Here is an 11,892-nt window from a genome sequence, read left to right on the forward strand (position 1 = left end):
AGTATGAGCAAGTGTAAAGTGATGCACATTGGGGCAAAAAAACACCAACTTCACATCTATGCTGATGGGATCTGAGCTGTCGGTGACTGACCAGGAGAGAAATCTTGGGGTTGCGGTGGGCAGTTCATTGAAAGTGTCGTATCAGTGCGCAGCAGCTGTGAAAAAAGCTAATTCCATGCTAGGAATCATTAGGAGGGGGACTGAAAATAAAAATGCTAATATTTATAATGCCCTTATACAAATCTATGGTGCAGCCACATCTGGAGTACTACGTACAGCTTTGGTCACAGTACCAAAGGATATTGTAGAAATGAAAAAGGTGCAGAAGAGGGCAACCAAAATGATCAGGGGCCTGGAGCACCTTCCGTATGAGGCTAGGCTACAGCATCTGGGGCTCTTTACCTTGGAAAAGAGGTGACTAAGCAGAGACATGATCGAAGTGTATAAAATTATGCATGGAGTGGAGAGATTAGGCAGAGAGAAATTTTTCTCCCTCTCTCACAACACTAGAACCAGGGGTCACCCAATGAAACTGAAGGTTGGAAAATTTAGGACCAACAAGAGGAAGTACTTTTTAACACAGTGCATAATTAATCTACAGAATTCCTTGCCATGGGATGTGGTGATGGTGGCCACCAGCTTGGATGGCTTTAGAAGGGGTTTAGACAGATTCATGGAGGGCAGGTCTATCAATGGCTACTAGTCTGATGGCTGTGGGCCATCTCCAGCCTCAGAGGCATTATGCCTCTGAATACCAGTTGCAGGGGAGCAACAGCAGGGCATGCACATACCTCTTTCCTGTGGGCTCCCCAGAGGCATCTGGTGGGCTACTGTGTGAAACAGGATGCTAAACTAGATGGGCCTTATGCCTGATCCAGCAGTGCTATTCTTATGTTCTAATGAGGACAGCAATGTGGGTTGGCTAAATAATGACCCCGCCCCCTGCAAACCAGCTGTGGTTATTTAGAATTACAAGTTAATTCCCAAAAGAGATGCCACTCGTGTGGGAAGGAACTACATCATTCCTCAGTCTCACACTTTTCTGCTATAACAGAACAATATAGAAGTGGGTCACAGAAAATTAGCTTTCATGCCACCCTAATAATATATCTGAAAATCACATCTACACATAAATTTAGAAAACAGGCCGTTTTAAAGCAATTGTTGTGATTAGTGTTTATGCCTCAAGACAACTGTTAGCAATAGATGTAAGTCGCCCTTCTTTTTGGTAGCACTGGAATTGATGCCTTTCACATGCATGGCTAGTATGTCGGCCCACTTCAGTTGTTTGTAAGAGTCCCTAAATGAACCCATAGCCATAGCCAAACTGCTCCAGGCTGACGTGGTCATCTGTTACATCTTGGAAAGTGGAAAGGAAGATGTGCAGTTAAATGGTGTGGCAAACTGCTTGTCTGTATATGGTCCCAGGATGGAACCACTGATTGACTGCAAGTATGGGGGCATGTGAGCAATAATGAGAGGTGGTCTGAAATGGTACCCTGGCCAGAGGATAGTTCTGAGTATGTCTGGAATAAATAGTGCAGATTTTTAAGCCCTTAGGAAACAGTTTCTCCAACCATACATCCAAGTGCCTTGCCAATGTTTTGCCTACTCATATGGAAAATGTATGCTGGATATATATATGCTGAAAATATAAATGCGATGCGAACAATGGCAAGACTTAACCTGGAGATTACAAGATGGTAACACCCAGTGCTGTGGTTGCGTTTTAAAGCGATCTGTTGTCACTTCACATTACTTTGTGTCGACAGCTGTGGTTATTTAGAATTACAAGTTAATTTGGCCAGCTTCCAGAATAAATAAGCCAGCAAAAAATGTCTCAATGCATTTATGGTGCTTGAATGATTGGAAGGTTCTTTTAAAGTTTAGTGCTGGAGAATAATTTCACCTAGCAGCAGGAGGTGCTTAGAGCTCCAACCAAGCTGCTGTACTGATGTATCTTAATAAACCGACATAAAAAGGGATAGTTAATTTTAATTACTGGGGGGAAAAATCAATGGGTTTATGGATCAGCACTCGAGCAGTCAACAGGCTTATTTAAAGCAGGAGACTTGTGATTCATTAATGCTATTTTTATTCAAACTTTTGTTAACTGACCAATTCACTAAGAAATAAATTGGAATTACAGGTATAGCTTCATACTATAGCCCTCTTTTCATGTAAAACTCCATATGTTCACTACATGTGGAGGAGAGCCTCTGGCTCCTAAATAAATCCACAGTTAAAACATCATGGAATGGGGCCAGAAGAGCAATCCCCCCTCCCCTTGTTCTCCCTGGTCCAGTAAATGCAGAAGGGGTTGCATGAAAAGAGGGCTGATGTCTCATTTTCTTTTATCTCTAAAGGAAACAGTTAAGAAAGTTGGTTTTAAATTATCATAAATTATTCCAAGTATGTTTTGAAGATTCCCCAATTAACTTGCAAGGCTCATAATTGGGATGGTTTCAATATATATATATATGTTTTTGACTGCTGCTAATCAATGCATAGATGTTTAATGCACACTCCTATCCAAAAGGAAACAATGGTCCTATGACCCTAATGAAAGCACTATGAAAGCAAAAGATATCAGGTAAGTGCAAGACATAGAATGAGTGCTTTTTGCTCATTTATATACAGTAGCTCTTCTTTAAAACTAAGCATACGTTCTGAGGAGGACATTGTCCTCAATGTGCCAGTGGAAGTGCACTTCATTTCTGGCTATGTCCTCTGAGCATATGAGAGGCCGCCCAGAGACGTAAGTTTGGGCGGGGTATCAATCAATCAATCAATCAATTAAATAAAAATATGTGGAGTCCTTTCCCCTCAAAGATAAAAGAAGGCTTTCAGAGAGAAAAGACTTTAAAAATATCTCTAAGACAAAATGTCAAAGAGCATGTGCAAAGTCCCTCCTCTTTCATGAAAGGGAGGCTTTCCTGCTAGTTGAGAGACTTATTACGCTGTGAAATCTGGTGGCCTGTGCCTCAGCCTGACTCTCCAGGGTGCAAGTAGTCCCACAGATGCTGATGCGTTTTCTGGGAGATAACAGGAGGTGAGATGGGCAGTGACTGACTATATTATTAGATCAAACTACAAATGTAGCCATCAACCCTTTTCTGTTGCCTAGTAATAAGGAACACAGGAACATAGAAAGCTGCCTTATACCATGTCAGACCATTGGTCCATCTCACTCAGTATTGTCTTTACAGACTGGCAGCAGCATCACCAAGGTTTTAGGCAGGAATCTCCCTCAGCCCTATCTTGGAGATGCCAGGGAGGGAAGCAAGCAAGCATGCAAATGCTCTTCCCCAAGCGGCCCCATCTCCTATGGGGAATATCATTCAGTGCTCACATGTAGTTTCCCATTCATATGTAATCCAGGGCAAACCCTGCTTAGCAAGGGTGACAAAGCACGCTTGCTACAAGACCATCTTTCCATAGGGATGCTCCATAATATCAAATGCACACACAATAACAGCTCAGCTGGGTCCCACCCACCCCCACCCCCACCCCCACCCCCGGATTTGCTCAAGTAATTCTTCTAGCAACTTGTCATTATTTCTGACTGGGCCAGAAAAGCTCTGGCAGTGCAGTAATCCTATTTCCTGGTATGTTACACTAGTAGTTTTGGAGACTCATGCTTTCTGCTGCTAATTGCAAATGGTCCAGGACCTAACTAGTCCAGCATCCGGTTTCAAACAGTGGCCCACCAGATGCCTCTGAGAAGCCTACAGTCAAGAGGTGAGGGCATGCCCTCTCGCCTGCTGTTGCTCCCTTGCAATTAGAGGCATCTTGCCTCTGAGGCTGGAGATGGCCTATAGCCCTCAGACTAGTAGCCGTTGATAGACCTGTCCTCTATGAATTTGTCTAAGCCCCTTATCATTGAAGCCAGTGGGCATAGCCACATTCTGTGGCAGAGAATTCCATTAATTAATTATGCCAATCAGTTTCATGGAATGGCCCCTGGTTCTAGTGGTGTGACCACTGGTTCTAATCTACTTCATGCATAATTTAATAAAATTTATAATTTTATGAAGCTATTCAGACCCAAAGTTCCTACTGGTCTATTCCCTAAACAAAAGCCTTTGCTACATCTTCCATTGCCACCAGTAATCACTAATATGGATGAGATCGTGTCTTCTTACTGCCTCCATTCAGAATGAAGTATGAAGCATAATCCCACTAAGTTTGGGTGAAACATACTAGTCTTCTTGTTTCATTCAGGTCTCCATGCAGTTCATTATGCTCATCAATGGGCATTTCCCCCCTTGTTAGTATACTGGCAACACAATGAGCATCAGATTTAAGTCTCTGGAAAAAGGTCTGAATCAAGGGGTGAAACTCTTAGACTCATGTGATCATTTGCAACAAACCAACTAGTTCTCTTACCAGTAGGCAAAATACATATGTCAGCATGAAATATAGCATGGCATGACACATCTATGAAGTTGTGGCGCATTTCCTTCTACTCCTAATGGTTGCCACTGAAGAGCAGTTCAGCTGACAGCTTTCCCCCATGACAATCATTTGGAACAAATTCAGCTTTAGAGCAATCAAAATTTCCATTTCTTCCACAGAACAATCAATCTACCTTGGGTTTGTGGATCTTACAAGTCTCTGAGAAGTTTCATCACATTTGTCATGTGGAAACCACTCTGCTTCCCAATGTGCTATATAAATATTAACTTACGTTCCACTGCTGGAACTGAAGGCTTGTTAATTTATGTTATCTATCATTCTGATCACAAAACATGTATTACTAGAGTTGAAGTATTCATAATTAATCAGAACTAGTACTGTGCAAACTTTTGTGCTTAACCTTTTGGTGTAATAAATGTTTTTCCTTGGCAAATATTAATTTAAGAGACGTTTTATAGGTGCTGGGTGTCTACTGGAGTCACAAAAATCAGGAGTTCACAGAAAAACTGAAAACCAACAAAACCACATTGTATGAAGCCCAGAATCTGAATTTTTGTTGTGAAAACTGCTATCAAGAATCCTGAAGAATATCAGTTCTTATTAAAATAACTTTCTATTCCTCATGGAACACAAATACAAATATGACAAATATGTACATACCACTTTTCAGCAAAAGTTCCCAAAGTGGTTTACATAGAGAAATAAAAATAAATAAAGATGGATCCCAGTCCCCAAAGGGCTCACAACCTGAAAGAGAAACATAAGACAGACACCAGCAACAGCCACTGGAGGGATGCTGTGGTGGGAGTGGATAGGGCCAGTTGCCAGTTGCCCTCCCACTGTTAAATAAAGAGGATCATCACTTTTAAAAGGTGCCTCTTTGCTCAGTTAGCAGGGAATACCTTCCAAAATGTGAAAGAGGAAAAAGGTGAACAACGGCATAGATAATGGTAAAATAATGAACAACTCATTTGCATGAAATCTTGACTGCCTCCAGCAAGAGATCGTTCAGACTACCAGCATATGTGGCTCCTTCCACTCAAGGCCTCTGATCCATAGTTTGAGAACCTGTGGATACTGCTCATTGGGACAAAGAAGCAAGAGGGACTTTCACAGAGAGAGCAGCCTGTGATTGCTTGTCCTAGTTAGCCCAAGTACCTAAAGCAGCATGACAAGTTGCTGCCCTTGCCTGTGGTGCACACAAGGTGATGTGCACCAATTCATTTTCTCAACATGATCTCCTCATCCAGTCTACTCATTTCCAATATTTCCATCCACACCATGCTCTGTGCATCAAGTTACCCCATCTCCAGTCTCCCCATCCATATTGATATCACAAGTAAACCAGCCACCAGTGCTATTCCTCCTCATCCTGTCCTGATCTCTACGAGAGGAGGAGCAGTAGTAGTGTTACAGCTAAGTAGGATAGGAGTGGGGCGGGCAGTGAGGTGGTGGAAACAGGCACATTGCAGTCTCTCACACAACTTCCTCAAATGTCCACTTGACACACTTCATTAGTTGGCCATCCTTGGTCTGAGTATGTTTGGTGTAGCATGACTAAAGCTCTCTCTCTCTCTCTCTCTCTCTCTCTCTCTCTCTCTCTCTCTCTCTCTCTCTCACATATCTTCTTGTTAGGAATGTGCACGGAACCAGTTTTGTAGGTTTGACTCAAATCTGGACTGAATCGGGTCCAGTCCAGTTTGGTCATCAAACCAGGCTGCACTGGTTCACGGGCTGGTATGGGGATATACTTGTAAAGGGGAATCCAGCAAGAATTCCCCTTTAGAAGTAAAGGGGGCATTCCCTATCCAAAAGGCTGGGTGAGGGGCGAAAGGGTACTCTGTACCTTAGCAGCGGTCACGGCAGAGGTAGTGGAGACATCAGTGGTGGTGAGGTGCAGCAGTTGGGGATCCTCCAAGCTCCCTGCCAGCCTCCTGAAGGATAGTCTGGGCCAGCTGTGGCCCCAGACTCCGCACATGCATTCATGGTTTGAACTGAGCCAGCTTGCACATCCCTACTTCTTGTTTAACACTGAGCCTGAGGAATAATTCTGTGAAACTTAAAAGTTGGCTCACTGGGTTTTTTTAAATCTGGCCCTATAAAAAGTACTATGGTGCCAGTCCTGTTTGATTAAAAGAGGCATTGTTAAGAACTGTCATAAACGAGCTGAAACCTCATCTGGGAATGTGATAGTTATGCTATTATGATTATGTTTAGATTATGCCATACTAATCTAAACATGGATATTCTAGCCTGACAAACTGATGGAGAATTTTATATTTTATCTTCATGCTAATTAACAGAAAGTGCATAAATGAGAATTCGTCACACCCAGGGCTTTATCTTTAAAGAAGAAAGAGAAGACAAAGTGTGCTTTGTATTTCAAAAGTTCTATTTACTAATTGATGTTGCCTGATTGTTGTGAAGTCACTCACTCTTGTAGCTGGAAGCAGTCATGGCTGGCAGGACTTTGTTGCTAGGGGAACCAGCTGAAATGCTGAGAGCTATTAGGCTAGTGAAAAAGTCAGGCAGGTGAAATGAGATATAATCCAAGTATAATCCAAAGGAATCTTGTAAATTTATGGAGGCCAGGATTACTTTTTCTGCTGGTACACTTCACACTAATGAAATAAAAGTTTGTTTACATTTCTCTTTTACAGAGCTTAAACAGCTTTGTCACTAGGCAAGGGCATCTTTCGATGTTCAAGGAAGTGCCAAGAGGGATGTATAAATCATTCACATATGCTCTTTTTGTTAGAAGCTATTTCACAGGAATGTTGTGGGAGGGGATAGATATCTTTCATGGAATAAGATTTAGCATGGTTTAAAGGCCCCAAACTGGCCAAGAATGAGGTTGTTAACGCAGCCATTACTGAGGTGGGGAGGGTGTGTGGGGTGTGTGTGTTGGAGATGGAGTTCCTGTGCATCGACCTTTTGCACCAACTATCCTAATGATCACTAGGGGTATTGTGAGTAGAGGTAGCTAGTGAGAGTCTCCTTACCTGTCCCTGCTTGCTTCTACTCTATGACCTCTGCTTTGACTCCTCAGGTACTTCCTCTTAGAAAGAAGATGGAAACATCTCTCTCTCTCTCCCTCCCTCCCTATTCATGTAGCTGAATAGATAGGACAGGTTTTCCTATCTCAAATGTACTTCACCAATAAATCAATTTAGTTTGGCCTCCACAGTAGGCCTGCTCAATGTAGCCCCCCCCCCGATATTTATTTGAAATACAACTCCCATAATCCTCAGCCACAGTGACCAATAGCCAGGGATTATGGGAATTGTAGGCCAACATGTGTAGGAGGCCCAGAGGCAGAGTTGAACCTATCTTCCAAACAGTAGTCGGAATTCCCTTGGACATACAACCCGCACGCCCACATGATCCACGCTACTCTGTGCAGCACGGATTTCCAGAGGCTGGGAAAATTAGTCCCAGCCTCCAGGAATCCCAAGTTGCACCATACAAGCAGCACAGTGCATTGAAGGACACCCCCCCCCCTAGCTGGGTGTTCTAGGCACCCTGCTCTATAACTGCTCGGGCTGCCTGCATTCACATGACGCCAGACCTGAGGTTAAGTCTGCTTGCCCTTTAACCCAGGTAGAAGCCTGAGTAAAAAACACAGGCTACCACAGGAGGCCTCGATCCCAGTGCTTCACATGAGCAGGCCTACCTAGGCAGGCCTGCCCAAGCCTAGGTAGGGCTGCTTGTGTAAATAGCCTTAATGTTTGTTCTTTAAGCTGTGTCTTCAAGGCGCTTAAAAACAATTAACATCTGAATATGTATTTATTAAGGGTCAGCGGGCACCAATTCTCTTCCTTAATCATCCTCTGATTTGTTTTGCTCTGCATTCTGCTCTTCTGGAATTCTGCATTAGAAAAAAAGATGTATAAAACTAATTTCAAAATTGGTCATATCAGTAAATGGAATTCACTCATACTGTTCCTCATTTAGTCTGGTGTTTGCTCCTCACTCCTTCCTCTGATGTACTTCAAATTTATTTTAAATTCCACTAGAACAACATATTGTTAGACCGTTTGCTTGTTAATAGCTCAGCATTGTTAATGGCTGGGGCTGGAAAGGCAGTCTGGAAAGAAGAACTGGATCCAGAGCAGCCATGCAGACAGTGATGTAGTCCCAAATTTAGAAGTGCAGTCACTCTCCGTGACAGCCCCCCATAGTCACACCCATCTTGACAGCCATGTCCCATGGCCATGCCCCTCACTTAGATGCAACAATTTGAAGGATTCTTTTACAAGAAGTTATGGATCATGTAGAATGTACTTGAATGTATGACAGGGAATGCCCACTGAAATGCACTGGTTCCTTCCAAATGGCCGTAGGAATGCATTCATTGGCCATTTAGAAAGTCAATGCACTAGTGCATTGAACTAGTGCATTTCAGTAGGCATTCCAGTCATTCGTTTAAGGATGTCCTGACAGTAGTCCACCATAGGACTTGCATGCTGATAGTCTTAGGTTCAATTCACTGGCAGCATCTCCAGGAAAAGCTAGGAAAGACTACTGCCTGCAGCCTTGGAGAAGCTGCTGCCAGTCAGTGTAGACAACACTGAGCTAGCTGGACCAAGGGTCTGACTCTGTATAGGGCAGCTTCCTACGTTCTTGAGACAGGAAGAATAGAAATAAACCGTCAGAATGGCAAGAGCAGCACATTATTTCCCTGTAAAAAGCCAAGGGCTCTGCATCCCTTCTGAGACCATGGAGAGGGAACATAGGAAACTGCCATATATTGAGCCAGACCATTGGTCTATCTAGCTTAGTATTGTTTTCACAGACTGGCAGCAGCTTCTCCAAGGCTGCAGGCAGGAATCTCTTTCAGTCCTATCTTGGAGAAGCCAGGGAGGAAACTTGAAACCTTCTGCTCTTCCCAGAGCGGCTTCATCCCCTGAGGGGAATATCTTGAAGTGCTCACACATCAAGTCTCCCATTCATATGCAACCAGGGCAGACCCTGCTTAGCTATGGGGACAAGTCATGCTTGCTACCACAAGACCAGCTCTTCCCTACCCATACATACCAGGACTGCCTCCCTTCCCATCCCCACAGCTCTACACCACTGCATTCAGAGCAAGAGAGAGGAAGCAAGAGGAAGCAGTCTACTCCTTACTCTGTCTTTTCTCTCCAGGCAGCTTGGCAGGAAGGAACCTAGTGGAGCCATCCACACAGAAAGAGATAGAGGAAGTGGTTTTGTTCCTTTCAGCAGCTGCTGCCATCTCCCTCCCTCTCTCTGGGCAGTGTGGTAGCGAGAACTGGGCCCAGTGGACAACCTGTGGTCTGCAGGAGCAGTTCCAACTTTAGTGGCTCACTTATCTTCTCTCCCTGGTCTTTGTAGCTGTGAAGATTGGGCCCAGCAGAGTCATCCAAAAGGAGTGGTGGGAGGGAGAGAGAGGAGGAGGAGGAGGAGGAGGATGAGAAGGAGGTGGTGGTGGTGTCTGCGAATGCAGAAGAGTATGAAGGACTGGGCCCCATGGTGCTGCTTAGAAAGCCACCATCTCTGCCCACTCACTCACCCTCTCTCTCTGGACTGTGCAGCAAGCAGAACTAGACCCAATGGACTCAATCCTCACCATTCAGAGCAAGAATGTAGATGTGGAAATGAACAGAGTGCTGCTGCTTCCTAGGAAGCTGGTTGTTGGATGTTGTACAGGGAAACTGCTGGTAATATAAGTGATTAATTATGGCATTGTTTTTGATAATATAAATATCTAGGCATGCATTCATAATTCTCTAAAGAATTCAGTATATTATAACATTTTTACCAGACTTGTGACTGATTGATGGAGTGTAATGCATGCTTACAATGCAAACATTTTTTCCATATATTTATAAATCCTTAGGGAGATTTTGTCCTTTTGTTTTCCTCCTGCTTTCCATCTCCTGGGCAGTGAGAGGAGGATATAGATATTAGCATGTGAAACCCATCAATCAACCATATCAAACAACGCAATGGCACAGATAAATGTTTCAGTGTGTTCATCTTCCATGGGGAAATGAAGACTTTATTAAGCTACTCAGTTCCTGAGTTGTCTGGTATTCCCTGACAAGACGGTGATACAGGTCAAATTCACCCCATTCATCACACAATATAAATCTGTTAGGTTCAATAGCCATACTTCAAGGATGGTTTTTGGAACCTAACGTAAGTCAAAAACAACACCTTTCTCTGTCAACAATACCATTCCCTGTGAGCTTGTCTATCAGTACTCTATATTTGGATGTTACTGTACTGTTCTTTTTAAAAAGACTTTCTGAACGGGACATTGTAGTGTGTCCTTAATTCACCTCAGATCATTTTGGTACAAGACAGTGAATCCCCTCATGGCAACTCTCTGGCACGAGGCTCTGCACAGCCATCCACCTGGCAAACTGTCCATACAAGCCAGATCCAAATCCATAAGATGTCCCTACAGACCTCTTTATGAAAATAGCAAATACCTACAGATTGAAAATGCACATGACACTTTTTATGCAAGAAATGTCCATTAATCATTCCTTTCAGGGCAAAGTTTTCACTTAAGAGTTGGCCACAAAACTGTCCTCAATATGGCATGCTTTTATTTTTGATTAATAAAGATACTGGGCTCACCAGAAAAGTCCAGCTTAATGACCTTCAAGATCTTCAGCAATCTGAGAGAAGCATTGTATGCTGTATGAATAATAATGTCTATATAACCGTGGATGAAACTAAATATGCTGATGTGTTAAGCTATACAAATTTCACAAGCCCCAGATTTTTGACGAAGGGCTGAGTCATACAACGACCTCAGTGGGTGGCTCCTAATATCTGCAATGCATGCTGAGGCAATTGTATGATAGACTACATCAAGTGAGCCTGAAGCCTGCCATTGGAATTAGAAAGAATCAGGCAGTGGTGCCTACTAAAAGCCAGAAATTTGGCATATGAGACCACAAGTCACATGACCCTCTCCACACATTGACAAGATTGGAATTGGATATGAAATTATAATTTATCCTTTGGGGGTTGAGAGAGGCTAATATCCACTTGCTACCCTGGACACATAGACATTCTGGAATACTTCCTAGCTGTGAAGGAATAATTGTACCTCTGCAAATCTCTGAAAAGGGGAAGGGAAGTATTGATGGTTTTTGATTCCTTACCAGTTTATGTACATAACTTGGTTCAGGTTCATCTCCAGATCCTGGTTCACAGCTGTACGGGCAATGAACAGAATACTCATTCTAGACTCACAGCAGGTTGGCACTAATATCCCTTCATTTGCCATACACCATTTCAGATGTTCAGTCTAGGGAACAGGATGGTAGTGGCAGGATCCACCTCAATCTATGCACGTTGAAGTTTGGAAGAAATCCTACACATGTACAACTATTTGTATGTAGGCTCTGCCTACAGTCATGAACCCTGCTTTTTGAGGGTTGTGAAAACACTTCTGAGGCATCTTGAGAGAAGCCCAACAGTTACACTAGTAACACT

The sequence above is a fragment of the Hemicordylus capensis genome, chromosome 3, assembly GCF_027244095.1.
Source record: "Hemicordylus capensis ecotype Gifberg chromosome 3, rHemCap1.1.pri, whole genome shotgun sequence".
Lineage (NCBI taxonomy): Eukaryota > Metazoa > Chordata > Lepidosauria > Squamata > Cordylidae > Hemicordylus > Hemicordylus capensis.